Source organism: Acipenser ruthenus, chromosome 1 (assembly GCF_902713425.1).
Source record: "Acipenser ruthenus chromosome 1, fAciRut3.2 maternal haplotype, whole genome shotgun sequence".
Classification (NCBI taxonomy): Eukaryota; Metazoa; Chordata; class Actinopteri; order Acipenseriformes; family Acipenseridae; genus Acipenser; species Acipenser ruthenus.
In genome coordinates this window covers 29,995,867-30,014,998 of record NC_081189.1, presented here as the reverse complement: position 1 = coordinate 30,014,998, position 19,132 = coordinate 29,995,867, and the positions used below count along the sequence as shown (strand labels likewise).

The window sequence follows — 19,132 nt, the reverse complement described above, 5'->3', positions numbered from 1 at the left end:
TAAACTTGATTAAACACGTCACAAGTGTATATATGTTAAACACTGACACAGGTTTATATATAACACACATGATAGTTTTTATTCACCTATTCACATAAAGTGTTTAGCGATCTTAGACCCACCCACCATCTAGTGCCGACGCTACGATTTACTGGGCCTTGGTGCAAGACTGTGAAGTAATAACCCCCCCCCCCCCCCCCAAGAAAAAAACGCACAGTGCTGCACAACACAGCACAACCTAAAGAAAACCTTTAATAAATACATCAGCAGCAAAATCAGTTAAAAACATTTTTTTTTCAACAAAACAAATACTAACTTTATTTTAAGATGACTGTGAACAAGACAGTAATAAATCAGTATATCCAAACATTTTAATAAAGCAATTGTGTAACAAGAGGAACCAATTTGATTAATAACTCAATTTAGTTAATATTTAAATATATTCATAGCTTCAAATTAGTCACAAAATACATTAAAACATATTAATCAAAGGCATCAATTGGATTTTTAAATTAATGTTATCAAATACAGAAGTTAGTATGAAAACGTTTATATAAAATAAAAACACATGCATGTCAAACCCTAGCCCACAGTGAATGCATTCATTACAACTCATAAACGAAAACATAATTCTATGAACAAACTAACAAATTAATATCCCAAAAGCATGTATTTTTTTTTTTAACTACCGAATTTTGACCATAATACTATAACATTAATATTATGGGTTAAATATATAAACACATCTCGCTATACAGTGCAGACCATCGTAAATCAAGGCTGCGTTTATTGTATTTTGCCAGTATTGCATGTACAGTTGTAATTTATCTAGTAGAATACAGTGAATTAGCAGTACAGCTATGGCCAAAAGTTTTGCATCTCCCTATATAATTAAATCATTTTGCTTCACAGAGTCGAATGAAGCCTGTGGAATAATGCTATGTTAACATACTGAATTACATACCGCTGTGTAGTTTTCCATACTTAATGAAAAACTGACAACAATTAAAAAAATGTGACATTAAATACAACTGTAAACTATTATGGCTTCCGGTAGATATTGTTCTGTAGAGAGCAATCACATGACCTTCACACTGACCCATTAACATTAGGTTTTGTTTTGTTTTTGTAATCCCAGTGGAGTAGAAGGGACCTCCTTTATTTTTTAATGTCTAGTCATTAAAGTGGGTTCAGAAAAAAAAAAAAGAAAAGGACTAAAAAAGAAAAGTAATAAAACCAAATACAAATAATCTCCCTCAGGAAGAAAAAATAAATGTAAAAACATAACAGCTGATCGTTTTCAAGCAAGGACGTTTAATTTTACTGTAACCATTAAAATCTTTAATATATAAAATGTAATACACTGTTAGCATTTGGGATGTTCGCACTCATGAACAAAAGTATAGAAGTATAATTAATATAAAAAATGTTTTCACCAGTTTTCAAACCAGTGATATTTGGTGTCCTAGGCAAACGTGCTCACCACTACACTACAGGCTCGTGCTTCATTCATGCCCCTCCCCAACAGTGATGTAAATACCTCACACACAGAACTGACAGCAGGAAGAGAAAATGGAGCTGGTGTGAGAGATTTCTTTTTTCACATAAAAAGAATTGGCCTTGCGAAAAAATAATTGAAAAAATATTTTTCGTCAGGTCCCATCCCTCTTTCACACTTGTGAAAAAAGATGGTGAAAAAAGAATTGGCCTTTCGAAAAAAATGATTTAAAATCTATATTTCTTAACATTCTATAATATAAAAACAAGACAAGGCAGACCATCGGGTGTCCAAACGAGTGCAACCAGCCCAGATGCTGAAAAAAAAAAAAAATGAACAAGATGACGGCCTCGCGAAAAAGGAGTTTTCTCTGACGACAAAAGAATAGGGTCTGATGAAAATATATATTTTTTCATATCAGACATCTGTCCAAAAAAAGTGGAAATCCCATTGAAAACAACAGTGGACAAAACGAACGCAGGTATACTCAGTCACTCTAGCGTCTTCGACCCCTCAAAATTCCAAACCGTCTTGGCGCAGAGAGAGGGAAAAAATTGCAAAAAAGTAGCATTTCTTTCTGTTTTTTCACTCTGTATCTCAAAAACCGCACAAGCGACTGCTACTTTCAACATTATATATTCTATTTGCAAATACATTTGGGGAAAGTAAATTAGTTTCAAGAAAGAGAAGAGATTAATGTAACAAATAAAAAAAAATGACTAAGTTAAAGTGAAATTAAGCTAAAGTGGAAATCCATAATATGAAATAAATAAAATTACACTTTAAAATAAAGTTATTTTCAAGTAAAAAAACAATAATGACATCATTCTTTTTAATTAGTCGATGATGTGCACAATCAGTAATCTTAAGAAACCATTCACCCTTTCTAAATGTTCTTTGCCATTTATTAAATTAAATAAATTCTGAATGTCAAATTACCCAGACGGTAACAAACCAATTAGCTACATTCACATTGATATATCTTTTTATATGCTATAAAACACCCACATAGACTTATGGCAGATCCTAAAAATTATACTCTACTGCACATATGCCTAGAAATCAGTGGATATACAGTTGTGTAGTAGTATAATATAATAATGTTCAATAAAACAATATATATATATATATATATATATATATATATATATATATATATATATATATATATATATATTAACCTAAACCCTAGATTCAACATTCCTATATTAACAGCAGTTCTGGCGCCTCAGAGGAGGCAAGGCTCCTTTATAAACTCCTATCTGCTATTAACCACAGTACTAGCAGTAGCAGATCATGTGATCTGAGCACAGGGTTTAATTGGGACGATAGCATCGGTAAAATTAGATATATCTTCAAAGTTTCATGTTATGATACCACTTTCTTTCTCTGGGAACAAATGCAGTCGTTGGTTTTTTTTTTCCTCTGTGAGTGTTTGTTGTAAGTCGTATTTATATTATTTTAGCCCTTCCACAGCAGTATTTGTTTATTTTCCCCAGCGCAGGCAAACTTGTTCACTCTCTTTTTTCGCATGTACGGTAGGTATGTAATTATTTTGTTGGTCATTTAATTTAAGTTTAGCAAATTAAGTCGATAGGATGTGCTTGATTTTTTGCCTGCCTTTTTCCTGCCTTAACAACTTTGTTTAGAAAATATAGTATGCAAAGTATGTTAGTAAGCCCCAGCCCTGCCTACTCCTAACAGGATGAATTATTCAATAAACATTAACACCTGGAATGATTTTATACAAAAATAAAACATTATTAAACATTTATTCCATTTACAATAAACATTCAGATATTTTACATTAAACATGTTTCTTCCCCTTTACACGTTTTTGTTTAACCTGCATGAATGACATCTTTGTTTACAAACGATCGATAAACTAGTCCATTATTCTAGGTTTACTCATTATCATCATTATCATTGTCATTATTATTAATATCATTCTCTCGTCCCTAACTCTTATCAGTAAAAACTGAACATTAGCATTACCCTTCTGAACATATGGCTATAACAAAACACCTATCCCACGTGTAAAGCTACGGCAGCCTCTTTAAGGTAAGTGCCCTTATCTAAATAAAGCAATATACCGTCATATCAGATACATGCACAATACATAAACCACGGCTCTATCGCCAGTAGAATAACAATAAAAATAATAAACACAATAACATGCATTTAAATATTACAGTGAGGGTGTCACCCTCACAGCATTTATCAGCTGAACTGGGGTAAAACCTGTTTAGAATGCCTTGCAGATCTCTTGAACTACCTCTCCTACTGCTGTGCACTGGACTTGCCTGACCTCAGCACCATGTTACTGGATCCTCAGCTGATGCACTATCCTTGCACTACTGCACTACTAATATGTCATTGTAGATAATAACTTGTTTAATGCTAACTTATTGCATCCTAGTTCATATTGAATCTTAGTAGTCGTATTTGCACTTACTGTAAACTATACTGTATTGAAATATTAATCTTGCATTGTAAGCCTATACAGTCCTGCCCTGTAACACCTAAGGTCACCTTGGATAAAGGCATCTGACAAATAAATTATAAATAATAATATGAGAAGTGTTGCCAGTCAGAATACAACAATAATAAGATTCTATTGTTGCTGAGGGCTTAATGGGACCCCCAAGCCCCTCCCCATCTTTTTTTTTTTTTTGGCCATTAGCCACCACTGCTGGAAATTCTGTGTTTATGGAATGTATTTGTTGTTAATATTCTTAGAGCAGCTATTGCAACTGCAGTTGTTTTTTTTTTTTTTTTTTTTTAAATTGTAACCTCGATTTTCTTCCCAATTTACAAATTCCAATGCTCTTTTCCCCTCACCGCAGCAGCAGTTCCCCACACAGCTCAGGAGAACTGAAGGTTCAGCGGGCGACCTCTGATCCCACGGCCAAGCCAATTTCCTCTTTTACACCCAGGAACTTGAGATGCAATGAAAATGTTCGTCTGGAATTCAATAAGCCTCGAACAATCCCTTTGAAGCTCGTACAATGTTTTTGCGCTTTTGGCACTGTTCGTAAAAAAAAAAAAAGAGGCTTGTATTGAGCTTGCAACTTAAACTTCTCTATTCTATGTATACACAAGTGCATACTATCAGTCACATTCTGTCACCAACAAAGTATGTGTTTATTTTTGTTTTCTTGGATAGCACATTTCTCTAAAATATTGGAAACGAAATAGGCTTCCTAACTTATTTTACGCACGTTTGTAAGTTTGTTTTCTGGCAGTGCCGTTTTAATAAATAAAAAAAATACTTGACGCTACAGCCGCCACCATCAGTCGTATCTGATAAACAGCAAGCTAAGTCATAAAATATTGAAACCTCTGCAAGACTTTAAATGGCCAACCACCGACAACTGCAAACATTTGAACTGAGCTGACTGAGGGCTGCTGCAGGTTGCTAGGGTGACTGCCTCTTCACAGCTTTTGCCAACATTCTATTGGTTGGCCTTTTGGTGTGCGTAACTGTAGCTTCACTTCACGTCAAAAGTAGATTTCACGGACAAAAAAAAAAAAGGCTACATGGACACAAAAAAGTACATTTAATAGCATTTCCACCCTTACTGGGGAAGCTTGTGCATAAATAGCAAGACTGTTTGTGGCACCAAAGATTACTGCAGGTATGTATACAGTTTTCTAAAATTCAAAGATTTTGCCAAGCTGTTACTTACTTATGTTATTTTTGTTATACTGTGTAATTTTGCATTGAGACAATTAAAATATAATATATATATATATATATATATATATATATATATATATATATATATATATATATATATATATATACATACAGTGCCTTGCGAAAGTATTCGGCCCCCTTGAACTTTGCGACCTTTTGCCACATTTCAGGCTTCAAACATAAAGATATGAAACTGTAATTTTTTGTGAAGAATCAACAACAAGTGGGACACAATCATGAAGTGGAACGAAATTTATTGGATATTTCAAACTTTTTTAACAAATAAAAAACTGAAAAATTGGGCGTGCAAAATTATTCAGCCCCTTTGCTTTCAGTGCAGCAAACTCTCTCCAGAAGTTCAGTGAGGATCTCTGAATGATCCAATGTTGACCTAAATGACTAATGATGATAAATAGAATCCACCTGTGTGTAATCAAGTCTCCGTATAAATGCACCTGCACTGTGATAGTCTCAGAGGTCCGTTTAAAGCGCAGAGAGCATCATGAAGAACAAGGAACACACCAGGCAGGTCCGAGATACTGTTGTGGAGAAGTTTAAAGCCGGATTTGGATACAAAAAGATTTCCCAAGCTTTAAACATCCCAAGGAGCACTGTGCAAGCGATAATATTGAAATGGAAGGAGTATCAGACCACTGCAAATCTACCAAGACCTGGCCGTCCCTCTAAACTTTCAGCTCATACAAGGAGAAGACTGATCAGAGATGCAGCCAAGAGGCCCATGATCACTCTGGATGAACTGCAGAGATCTACAGCTGAGGTGGGAGACTCTGTCCATAGGACAACAATCAGTCGTATACTGCACAAATCTGGCCTTTATGGAAGAGTGGCAAGAAGAAAGCCATTTCTTAAAGATATCCATAAAAAGTGTCGTTTACAGTTTGCCACAAGCCACCTGGGAGACACACCAAACATGTGGAAGAAGGTGCTCTGGTCAGATGAAACCAAAATCGAACTTTTTGGCAACAATGCAAAACGTTATGTTTGGCGTAAAAGCAACACAGCTCATCACCCTGAACACACCATCCCCACTGTCAAACATGGTGGTGGCAGCATCATGGTTTGGGCCTGCTTTTCTTCAGCAGGGACAGGGAAGATGGTTAAAATTGATGGGAAGATGGATGGAGCCAAATACAGGACCATTCTGGAAGAAAACCTGATGGAGTCTGCAAAAGACCTGAGACTGGGACGGAGATTTGTCTTTCAACAAGACAATGATCCGAAACATAAAGCAAAATCTACAATGGAATGGTTCACAAATAAACATATCCAGGTGTTAGAATGGCCAAGTCAAAGTCCAGACCTGAATCCAATCGAGAATCTGTGGAAAAAACTGAAAACTGCTGTTCACAAATGCTCTCCATCCAACATCACTGAGCTCGAGCTGTTTTGCAAGGAGGAATGGGCAAAAATTTCAGTCTCTCGATGTGCAAAACTGATAGAGACATACCCCAAGCGACTTACAGCTGTAATCGCAGCAAAAGGTGGCGCTACAAAGTATTAACTTAAGGGGGCTGAATAATTTTGCACGCCCAATTTTTCAGTTTTTTATTTGTTAAAAAAGTTTGAAATATCCAATAAATTTCGTTCCACTTCATGATTGTGTCCCACTTGTTGTTGATTCTTCACAAAAAATTACAGTTTCATATCTTTATGTTTGAAGCCTGAAATGTGGCAAAAGGTCGCAAAGTTCAAGGGGGCCGAATACTTTCGCAAGGCACTGTATATATATATATATATATAGACACACACACACACACACACACACACATTATGAAGAGTGGAGCGAGAGTATGCACCATTCATGTTATTCTCTCACTCCTAATGTAACCATAGATTTATGTTAATTAGAAACATCTCAATTCATGCCAACTCACCCAACAGTGTAGCTTCTAGTTAAGAAGCAGATGCAGTTATATGGTATCCTGGGACCATTTCATGAGTCAAAGCGAAGTGAAGGTTCTTGGTGCTCAAAACTGAGCTTTGTCATTCAACTGACAAATACACTGGAACTCTTGCTGCAGGCATCCTGTGCCAAATTCCTTTGACGACTGGTTATACATTCCTGTTTATGCTAATGGAGTTAATAAGCTTCAAGGGCTTGCGGTGGCTTTCATTTGTTTAATGAAATTTCAGTGGGTACTGCTGTTCACTTATGCCCGAGGCAATGTGCCTCAGTAACCCACAAAGTTTGACTGAAAGGAAAAAAAAAACTTTGGAATATGTCAATGTATTTGCTTAAGATTCTTTATCATTTGCCCAACAATCAGTGTTTCACAAACATTAATTAGATTAGTCAATGTTTGTTTTTTGTTAGTCTACTTTACAGCTGGAATACAAAGCACTAGTAAACATAATTCACAAAATGAGCTGAGGTAAATAAACCAGTAAAGGCATTTTGGTGTTTGAGATTTATTGTCATATAACTGAGATCCCCCTATAAGACCCTCAACCCTTTATATGTGTATAGTAACCTGTTCACTATTTTGTTTCCATTTACCTTGTGTAGAACCTAGTTTCTGCTATTTTTTTCAAGTGTCCATTCCAATAGAAAAAAAAACTATGCAAGAAGCAAAAGCTATACACTTTACAACACCTATTGACAGGATAATTTTGAGCTAAAATAAGTCGCCTTGGTTAAAGGCGTCTGCCAAATAAATAAATACTATATATATATATATATATATATATATATATATATATATATATATATATATATATATACACACACACACATATACACACATACAGTGCTCCGTCGCTATAAGGCTCTCAGTTATAACACGCCTATTACATGGTTATCTTTCCTAATGTACAGTGCTCACCCGTTATAACGCATCTCGTTATAGTGCGGAATCGGTTATAACACGGTAGGGTCATGGCTCCCATTTGCTCCATAATGCCATTGCAGTAGCCCTTGTATACTCACTCCACTGGCTCCCGATCACCGCTCGCATCCAGTTCAAGACTCTTGTACTAGCCTACAGATGCCTTGACCAGACTGCACCCAGCTACCTCCAGACCCTCATCTCTCCCTACACCCCCACTCGACCTCTCCGCTCCGCCTGCACTAGAAGACTGGCTCTACCTCCTCTACGCTCCCCTGCCTCCAGAGCCCGCTCCTACTCCACCCTCGCTCCGCAGTGGTGGAATGACCTTCCTACAGATGTCAGGTCTGCCCAGTCCCTGACCACATTCCGGTGCCTCCTTAAGACTCACCTCTTCAGACAGCACCTGTAGAACTCTGTTTTTCCCCTGGGACACTTATCACCCTTCCTTAAATGCGCTTTATTTGCTCTTATCGGCCCCCTATTTTACTGCATTTAATCCTGTACTTCAGAGTACTGTAATCTGCCAAGTGTTTAATCTGTAGTATTTTGTATTTACTTATATCCTGATGTAACTATCACTGACACTGTTATCTGCTGTATTATTGAATTGTATTTTGTCACACTTGTACTTGCTTGAACCAAAGTCATTGTATTTATCTTGCTCTTAATTGTATTATTACTTGTACTGTAATACTTGAAATGTATTTGCTTACGATTGTAAGTCGCCATGGATAAGGGTGTCTGCTAAGAATAATAATAATAATAATAATAATAATAATAATAATAATAATAATAATAATAATAATACTCGTTATAAGGCAGAACACAAATAGCACGGTCTTGTAACTATGGCTTCCCACTATAGTGTTATAAAGGGTGAGCACTGTATTTACTTTTTTGCTGCGAGAGGAGCTGCGGCTTTCTCCGGAAGACCAAACGCTTCAGCCCAGCTCTGGCAGCCATACCTGGACGAGCCCATTCCCTCTTCCCCTCTCCCGATCCGTTCTCCTTCTCGCACTTGGTTTGCTTGTCTGTCACTTTGAACTGAACTCCCAACCGCCGTTTAGCCAGGCTATTTAAAGTTTAAAAACTGCTAATTAAAATGATCCATGAGTGGGGATGTTACCTTTTTTTTGTACAAAATATAGCGTTGATTACATGGTGCTTTATGCATGGTTAATTCATGGAACGTTACATTTTTGCTTCACTATATGTGCATTATAGAGAGGGAGTTATTTTATTTTGTATTTTAGTCAGATGTGTGTTGTTGTGTGTCCCGTGGCACCGCCCACCACCTCCGTTTATAACGCTCTTCAGTTTTAACGCTCATATTGTGTGTCCCCCGAGACCCGTGTTATAGTGAGGGAGCACTGTATATATAAATGTGTACTGTTATTTTTATTAGCTCTACAGTATTATAATAATTGGCATCTGTGTAGACCATAATTGTCAAATATTTTGCCTATATTTATCCTTTTATTCTTGACTGTGGTCAATATTACAGGTCTAGAAAACGCACCTCTTCATAAATGCATTGCAAATGTTTATAAAAACATGATTTTAAGAACTTATAATGCTACTGGTCACTTTAGAAAAAGCCAAACCGAGTGTCGTTCTCCTCCACTGTACATTAGCAATATTTGAATAACAGGTTACAGTACATCTATTGTGATGAGCAGGCAAATACTGATTCTTGCAGCCTTTTGAAAACAATTGTTATGTAAATAAAAAATGCACAAATGATTTGCTCAGTTAACTCAACAAGGCAGGTCTCTCCGAAATGAGAAAATGAGAGAATGCTAAAACACTGCATGGAAAGTTTTCCAGGTAAAGGAAAAATGCTTATAATTGAACAAGAATGCATATATAACACTATCAGGGTTTTCAAAATAAGCCGCTAATTGCCGCGACCCATCGCCTAAAACAATATTTGCAACAGCTACTATTATTAAAAAGTATTACGATTACTTTTGGGATATCAGCTGAGCCTTTGGCAGAAGATGAATGGAAGAGGGAGATCTGAGGAGAAGGATGTAACATTTGTTAATGTTTATCTTTATTGAAAAGTTATTGTATTGAGGTAAATGTTTTTAAATATATGGTACACACACACACACACACACACACACACTGTAGCACAGCGGGGATGGGGTTGAAATCCTCCCTGCAGTAAAATGTGTGGTTTTGTGTTAGTTTGGGGAAATGTAATTGTTTGATTAGTTTGTTAATTGGGGAAGGGTTTTGTTGATTGATTTATTGCTTTAATTTGATTATTGTTTAATTGTTAGTTATTCCCTGCACCTGGAAACAATTATAAATTAGGACCAGGTGCAGGGTATTTAAAGGGGGCAGTTAATCTGCTCAGGACCGCTGAAGGTATTTGTGTTACCGGTAAACGGGGTAGCCGTCCGGTATTTAGTGTGGGTCATTGTATGTGTAGTTAATGCTCAAAAAGAGCCAGGTGTTCATTTTGTGTTTAATTAAAACGAATTGCGCATAAGCGCTAAAAAAATCAAAGTCTGCTGTACTGGGTCAAGTTTTTAAAGGGCCAACGAACCCGAGCCACAAGGTTCATGTTACAACACACACACACACACAAAAACATAAGTGCATTATTTTTATTTTAAATATATTTAAAAATCCTGATAACTTTTGATTAATACCATAATCCAGTATTGTGAAAATAATAATTTTAGCCTAGACCCATAAATTGGCCTTGCAAGACCACAAGTTTGACATGAACAGATGGGACTGAGGCAGTGGCTTGGCTGGGTATTTTGACCTATAGGGTCATGAAACAAGACTGGTTCTTATGAGTACTCTCCCTTGGGAAACATTTAGAAAAATAATGCAATATGGGGCATTACGTGGATTGCCAAATGGAAACTGTAATAAATGTAATAGGCCTATTTAGAATATGTATATTAAAAGGCCACAGTTAAAGCTGACATTTTACCATGGTTGTATAACTTAGAATTGTTTTTTTTTTCATCCACAAAAAGTTACAGGCTTCAGTACTTAAAGTAATTTTTCACACAAACAGACAGCTATTAAATCATAGTTTAAAAGCCCTGCTGACAAATAGCAGTATTATATACTGCAAGACATTCATTATAGAAATAACCATTTATGCCAAGGGGATCGATCTCATGTAGTTCTGACTTTCTGAAATACTTTTAATTTTGTTATTCCAGTTAGTCTAGTTACATTTAACGTTCTCAGATTCAACAAAAGCACTCTGGCTGGAAACTATACCTCTTTTTTCTTACATTTTTTATTGCACAAGGCAAGCACAACGAACAGTTACAGACAGTCCAGGTTTTGTCTGAGCTGCCCAGAATATACATATTAATTTGCATATAGGCCTCCCCAACTAAACATCAGAATGTAGTTTATGCAGGATGCCTATCCCGCAACAATGCTGGTGCTCTGATTCAAATACATGGATTGTGGGAGCAGAAAACAAGCATTGTAGGAGGGAACCTGATCTTGATACTCATTTATGACCTACGATGTTAAAAAAAAAATGGTGGCACAATGTACAATGGTGGTATGATGACATCACAGATCTAGACAAAGAATGCTCCATTCTGTGTGCCAAAACATGTCTTAATGGTCAAGGGGGTCAAAGTCACACAGGAAAAATAGGACAAGGATTGTTATTAGTCTGACCATTAACCTCATGGTCAAGGTTATGGAATATTAGGGCTAAACTTCTGTACAGTTAGTCAGGTACAATTGTTTAAACTTGGTTCCTATTAAGTATATCCATGAAACAGATGCAGACCCATTCTGTTTTTTTTTATCTTTGTCAGAATAGGAGTATGATTTAATTGCAATTTTGTACATTTACACAGGTATAAATTTGGTTTCTGTTTTCATGTTGAAACTATTCATATGTAGGCATTCACATAATATCCAATTGTTTCCAATTTTATTTGCTTCCCTGAGCAACAGTAGAGTTTGAAGATGCCATTTTTTTAACTTCCTATTGCGGCTCATAATTATCTGAAGAACTCCAGAAATTATTTTTGAATAATAAATGCTTTCAAGCAGACATTCATTTAAATGTATTTGTATTAAATAATTTAAACTCCATTAAAATAACTAGAATGTTTTTGTGAACTATCTAAGGGAACATCATATCAGAGTGAATTGTTTTCAAACAAAGTAAAATAGATATGCCAAAATGCCAAAAAGATCTGTATTATTGATATGTCTACTGGACACTGAGTATAGTTTTTTATTACTACTCTATTATACCTTATTACTTGTTTTTCTCGAACATTTTCACTAAAAGCAGCATATATATTTACAGTCGCTAAGTTTTTAGCCATGTTTTAATTTTATTTTAGCCGTATTGGCTAGTTATCCCCTGTCGAAGCCTAGCGCATTGCAAAGCCTGCAACTAAATTTCGCCCTTCCCCCGGGTCTAGCACGTTCTCGACTGCGTGTTTTAACTAGCTTCAGGCATTTGAGGTAAGTAGCTGGACAGGGCTACAATTCATTATTTTGATCCCAGCTGGGATAAAATAGTATTCTATTATTGTATTTATTGTTGGAAATGTTGAAAACCTCCAGTTTAACCATGTCTGACGGACTATTTTTTCTCCAAAGTGGAAGAATAAAAAAAATATTAAAAAAGTTTGTTTTTGTATGTTAGTGCAACACAACCCACGCCTTGTCATGTGTTATGCCTTACTTATTGTACAGTAATTTATGATGAATGCCATAACTCAGGAAATAAGCCATCTCTTTTAGCCAACCTGTTAGAAACGTCATCTTTGGACAGTAAGTTTAAATCCTCCCTCTGCTATCCACATAAACAAATCCTGTGTTTTACTCTAATGCAAGGTGTAGTATATTTCTATAAGTTTTCTTAATAGTAATGAACTTTAAGACCCAGGTGGGAGTTTAGTTTTGGTTACATGACCTATACCCATCAGCCTGTTAGTTCTGATAAAGCCTCAAATGAAGAAGGCAGCAGTTTTCTGGATATTGTTGTGTGTACGAGTTATTACTATTTTGCACCAGGTACAAAAGACACAACACAAGGTATGAACAGTACTGCACAAAGATCAAGCACAACAATCTGCAGATTCATGCCCATCACTGTAATACAGCAGTAGAGCAGCAACAATAGAATGCAACCATTTAAGCCGGAGGAGAATGTGATCAAATATGTTGCTAGCTCAGCAGGGGAGATGCTCGTTTAGCAGATCTGGCAGAGCATTCACTTTTTGTATATTAGGGGAAGCACATTAACATTGAGCTGAAGCCCAAAGGTGACGCGTTGTGCACTGCAGCCTGTGCAACACTGATATGCTTCCCCACCTCACGGCAAAAAATCAGACTAGGAGTCTTTTCATATCCCTCAGTAGTCCACATCATAAAGCCTCAATTGGTACAATACACCTTTGTATCCAGTATCAACAAGAGGGCAATGGTTGACTGGGCAAGGATATGGCTAGTACTATACACGATATGGCTAGTACTATACAGGATATGGCTAGTACTATACAGGCTTGGTGGATAATTACAGAGGACTTCATTGCCATACTAGCATCCAACACAACCATTTTTAAAGAATTAAAAGACCACAAACTGCTCATTAAATTGTAGCTCAAGTCCAAAAGGCAGATCTGAGAAGAATAGGCCTCAGGCCTCAGACCAGAGTATCCATTTAAAAGAACAGATATGATTTAAAACTTTCAGATTGCATGTTTTGCTGACACCTGGCATTAAAAAAGCTACCTTGCTGTTAACGAGGTAGATAATAAGTAGGGCTTGAAATTTTCGGTTTTTATTTTTTGTTCAGTTTGGGGGGGGGGGGGGGCAGTTATTTTCGGTTATTAAAAATAAACACTTCTCAAACACATCAATTTTCAGTTTTTATAATACATATACAAATGTTACCTTACTGTGTTGAAGTGAGGATGTCCACATTAGGATTTCGGCAGTGTAGAACTCTGCGCGAATTTTGAATCGCAGAATTGTGAGAAGTAACAGATTTCATTTCTGCCCACCCCATCGTATGACTAGTGTACTGTAGTAATTAATCTCAGCATACAAGTTATTTACATGTTTTCCTACGATTAAACATTCATCATGGTACTCTGATTAAGGTTTGATATTTATGTAGCTATAATAATAATGTTAATCATAATAGTAATAATAATAATATTAATTAGGCAGTCGTTGTACACAAGAAAAACTTTAATATGCATTGCAGAAGCATAACTCTACAGCAGTTTTATATTTACAATAACGTTTTCAGTTCATCACTGAATGAAACTGTAACACCAAATAAATAAATATACCATCGTTAAAATAGCTGAAATCTCACATCAACATCCACTGTATATACTCTGTGATGATCAAAAGTATTTCCCTCCCAACAGACATTTAGGATACCCAACCAGCTAGCACTTATTTTACACACCAGGGACTTGTATTACAAGGCCCACAGGGTTAGAAACTCACAAAGGGGGCCGGTTGTACGAACGAGGTCAAATAATAGGCCACATTTTACTAAACATTTTAAAAATAATAAACAAACAATTACCATAATGAACATTATTGTAGTATGTTGATTAAAAATATATGTTGCAGCGTTTAAAAATATAAAATCCATTTATACAAAGTCTTCCAGCTTTCTTGAAAAGATCTGCGTTTCCCTCTTTTTTCTTTTGTATTTGTTATGCTCTCATTTGTATCTAAACCTAGTAGGTTCAGCAGTTCTGGCAGATTCTACTGTACTTGCTGAAGCGGTTTTCTCTCACTGCTAATGAAAAAAAAAAAGCCACCTAGCTAACAATTTCATCCCAAGGGCTACAGTGAAACGTACTGTCTTTAAATTTGTACTTCATAGCCAGCCAGCATTTTTGTAAATAGCAAACATTTTATTTGTGTGATCAGTGTCAATTCCAGGCGGAGCTTCATGGTCGGCAAAGTGACACAGCTGAGAGACTTTTTTCCTCTGTCATCCTGTCTGGTGCGGTCAGTGTCAGTTTCTCAGCACACAGTACACTAGTCGCTCAGTAACAAGGTGCAAACAGGTGACTGATCAATCTGTATGAGCGTGTATTTGAAGGTTCTTTGTTTGAAAAAAAATGTAAATCAATTTATAACGGTGTTTATTTTTTAGCAAAATAAAATCTAAGCCTATTTTTAGGAACCCCAACTGTTGTTGTTGATTCCAACTTAGGCACTTCACATCAGGACTAGCAAGTTTCAAAAGGTACTATTCCTTTGGACTAGTAGCACAATATTGTTAGTTTCTAACCCCGGCCCATCATACAACACACTACAGGTCTGGTTCCTTACTTCAGCCAAGTAAGATACAATTGGTGGTTAGTGCCCAAAATATGGCTGACAAGTGCCGCTAATTAAGTTTGATCAACTACTCTTTTTGTAACAGCATGACATCTGCACTTCTTTTAACCCTTCATTTTACTATGATATATCCTAGTCATAAGGAGAAATGGAAAATGCAGGCCACTGCCTCCTCCTTTGTTTTGGTCAAGTCCTCTGCAAATGGCACATATGAATCTAAAACGTTCAAAGTGTGATACAACAGTAAAAGATACCTTTCAAATGATACTGTCCAAACGACACAGGGAAGAGGTCATTATTAGAAAGTATTTTTATATTTATCTTTTTTTTTTTCTTGATACAACAGAAGTAACTCAAAAGTATGCCAGCCAGCAGTACATTTTCTTAACCCTTTCGCTGCTAGGGCTATTGCTACAGTTTTATCCTGAATTTGGGACTGAATCATTTCAAAGTCAAGTTTCTCACATGTCTTTAGGAAACATAGGAAAACTATATATTGGTTTTTTTTGCGCACACCCTGCATCTTTTTGAGGCCCGTTCTTTTCTCACTTTTTCAGTTCTGGGACAATTGTTTCTTTCCATTTGTGGGCACGGGCATGTGGCTGCAGACTCTCTTTGTTGCTGTAGGAATTGGGCAGCATACCTTTTGGTCATGGTGACCATATGCTCCAACAGGTAATCTGTGAGAAAAAGCTGGAAATACTGCAGAGGGGTGAAGCTAGCAGTATCCACCTTTGGACCTGGAGTACCAATAAAGTCTGGTATGTCCGGCTATACCTGCCTCCTGGGACGTGCAGGTTGTTCCTCAGACTCATTTTCTGGAGTTCTAACTGGAGTTCCGTGGAAGAGGGGGAATCCTCTTCCTCAGTAACATCACTGGGGGTGTCACTGGAGTCAAAGTCACTGCCAGACTCAGATGGAATCAGACCAGGGTCATACTCTGGAGTCACTGTCAGTTTCCATCATCATCCTTGCCACCTCCTCTGTCGCAACCATTTTGCGTGAAATTTAATTTACAGTAGTTACTGCAATATATAGCAATGAATAAAATAAACTTTCCACAATAAGAAAAAAAATATATAATAAAAAAAATATGGGAATTAAACGTACAGTCGGAAATGTATCTGACAGCTATAAAAATTCTGAAAATCACTGGGACAGTGTTGGCAAATATATAACAATTATTTCACAAATAAAATTGCTTTAAAAATTAGATAAGAAGTGTATTAGAACTAGTATTGGGAATTAAATGTAGTTGTAAATGTATCTACCAGCTACAAAGATTCTGAAATGAACTGGGACAGTGTTGACAAAAAACAATTATTTCACCAAAAAAAAAAAGATAAACGTATTATAACAAGTGATATAGGGAATTAATTAAATGTAGAGCAGTAAATATATTTGACAGAGCTACCAAAGTTCTGAAATGAACTGTGACGGTGTTGGCACATATATAAGAAATAATACTATGGCACAAGCATTTCACACCAAAAAAAAAAAAAAAAAAAAAGTATTAGAATTGTGAAAAGAACTCTGACCTCTGAACACTCAAACAGAGCTGTACAAAATACAGAAATGTATTCAGATCTATTTATTGAATAAGCAATTATTTTTAAGTAATTTGATTCCTTCAGTGTTATAGCAATCTCAATCGCTCAACTCACACCGCGGCACAGTGATGAAAGATTAGCTAGTTTCCAGACAATAATTGAATTCTAGAAAAAAAACAAAAAGGAGAATTCTTATAGCCAGTTTTTATTGATATTATGTTTGGTACACCATTCACATACTGTAGAGCCATAAATATTTGCAAACCTTTTTTTTTCGCATATGAAAAAAAACTGCAAACATTTTTTGCATGAATATCAAATTCCACTAACAATACATGCTTTGTATATTGCAACAGGTCGCAAACATTTCTGGACCAAAACAGGTTTTATAGGTGTAATTCACCAAATATTTATGGATTTACAGTATTTCGAAAGACACTAAACTCTCCCACACATGTCCTAGAATTTTCAAAGCAATTGATCATTCACAGCTTGCAGGGCAATGCCTTTGATATACATCTCATTTGGTAAAATATAGGGCACCCTGCAGCAATCACTAGCGATCGATTAGTTCTGAAAATAACGTTGAAAATAACATCAAAATAAAATGCCAAAAATAGCCATCACGATTTGCTCAGATCAAAGCACGATCCTATATAAATACAGACTTTGGTTGCTGACATGACTTCCTGGATTCCAGACTGAACAACAAGGATAAATCCTATAGACTAGTTAAGGCATCAATCATGATGCATGTTTGATAGATGTGACCGGTGCACCATTCACAAAGTTTGAGAGACTAAACCCTTCCACACATGTCCTAAAATTGTGGAAGCGATTGGTTACTCACAGCCTGCAGGGCACTGTGCCACTGACATATACTAGATTGCGTGCGGTACAAAATAAGGCAGCCTGCAGCAAACAATAGTGATTGTTTAGTTCTGAAAATAATTGTTGAAAATATGATCGAGTTTGCCTAAATAGCTCCTTCGATCCCCTAAATGTTGTAGCCATTGCGAGCTGATCAGATTAAAGCACGACCCGCAATATAATAGGGGGCTGTGTGGTCCAGTGGTTAAAGAAAAGGGCTTGTAACTAGGAGGTCCCCGGTTCAAATCCCACCTCAGCCACTGACTCATTGTGTGACCCTGAGCAAGTCACTTAACCTCCTTGTGCTCCGTCTTTCGGGTGAGACGTAATTGTAAGTGACTCTGCAGCTGATGCATGGTTCACACCCCCTAGTCTCTGTAAGTCGCCTTGGATAAAGGCGCCTGCTAAATAAATAAATAATAATAATACAGACTTTAGTATGCTGACTCGACTTCCTGGATTCTAGACTGAATAACACAGATAACTCCTACAGGCTAATTTAGACATGAATCATCCACTGTTTAAATGACGTAACTGATCAACCATTCACATATTTCTAGAGATTAAACCCTCCCACACACTCCGTGAAATTTTTTAAACGATTGGTTACTCACAGCCTGTGGGACAGTGCGATAAATGGGAGGACGTACAGCATATGTCCCCTAGCACTTTAGGAGTATATTTTTAGGACGTACGCTGTACGTCCCCTAGCACTGAAGGGGTTAAAGTCTGAAGGATAATTTTTCTCCCATCTATATTCCATACACAGTCTGTTTAGAATTTTAAAATCAGTAAGCCTCAGAACTGTTTGTCAGCTGTCAAAGTGGCTGTGATGTGAATGTAAAATTAAAAACGTTTTTTCTTCAGTCCTCCACTTGTCAGTTTGGTGGACTTGTTTTAAAACCAAAAAAAAATCCATCTCGGTCTGTCTCTTCATTCCACAGCAACAGACACTTTACTTAAATAATGATCTAAATAAAAAATACAAAATTGTTTTTTATTTAAATCCCAAGGCATAATGTAAGTAAAATGAATATGTTAAAAAGTATGCGATCTGTAAAGTTGATATGTCAAGAGATTTACCCAATTTTGCAGTGAATGCACAAGTAACTAAACTCAGTATACTGTGGTATACCAAATATGAAGACAATAACCCCATGTGGACTGTCTCTATACAGCAGAAACACATTGACGACCGGATGGATGTAGTCACTGTTTTATAGTAATCAAGCACTCTGGAACAGGAAACATTTGAATATGTTCTCAACACATCACTACTAGACCAAAAAACTACTATTCTGTTATTTTTAAACAGGACTTATCAGAACAG

At 36.4% G+C, this 19,132-nt stretch overlaps 1 protein-coding gene across 3 annotated transcripts in view; it reads right to left on the bottom strand.

The window, feature by feature from the left end:
* The window catches only part of LOC117408624 (phospholipid phosphatase-related protein type 1), an 88,475-nt gene that overhangs the window by 55,284 nt on the left and 14,059 nt on the right, over positions 1 to 19,132 (bottom strand). Inside the window, exon 1 of one of the 3 annotated variants that reach the window (XM_059023411.1) lies at positions 7,094 to 7,189. The exons of the other annotated variants lie outside the window; for them this stretch is intronic. The gene's annotated coding sequence lies outside the window, so the exon portion shown is untranslated. Of the gene's footprint in view, positions 1 to 7,093; positions 7,190 to 19,132 lie in introns of those variants that run through there. 3 annotated transcript variants of the gene reach the window in all.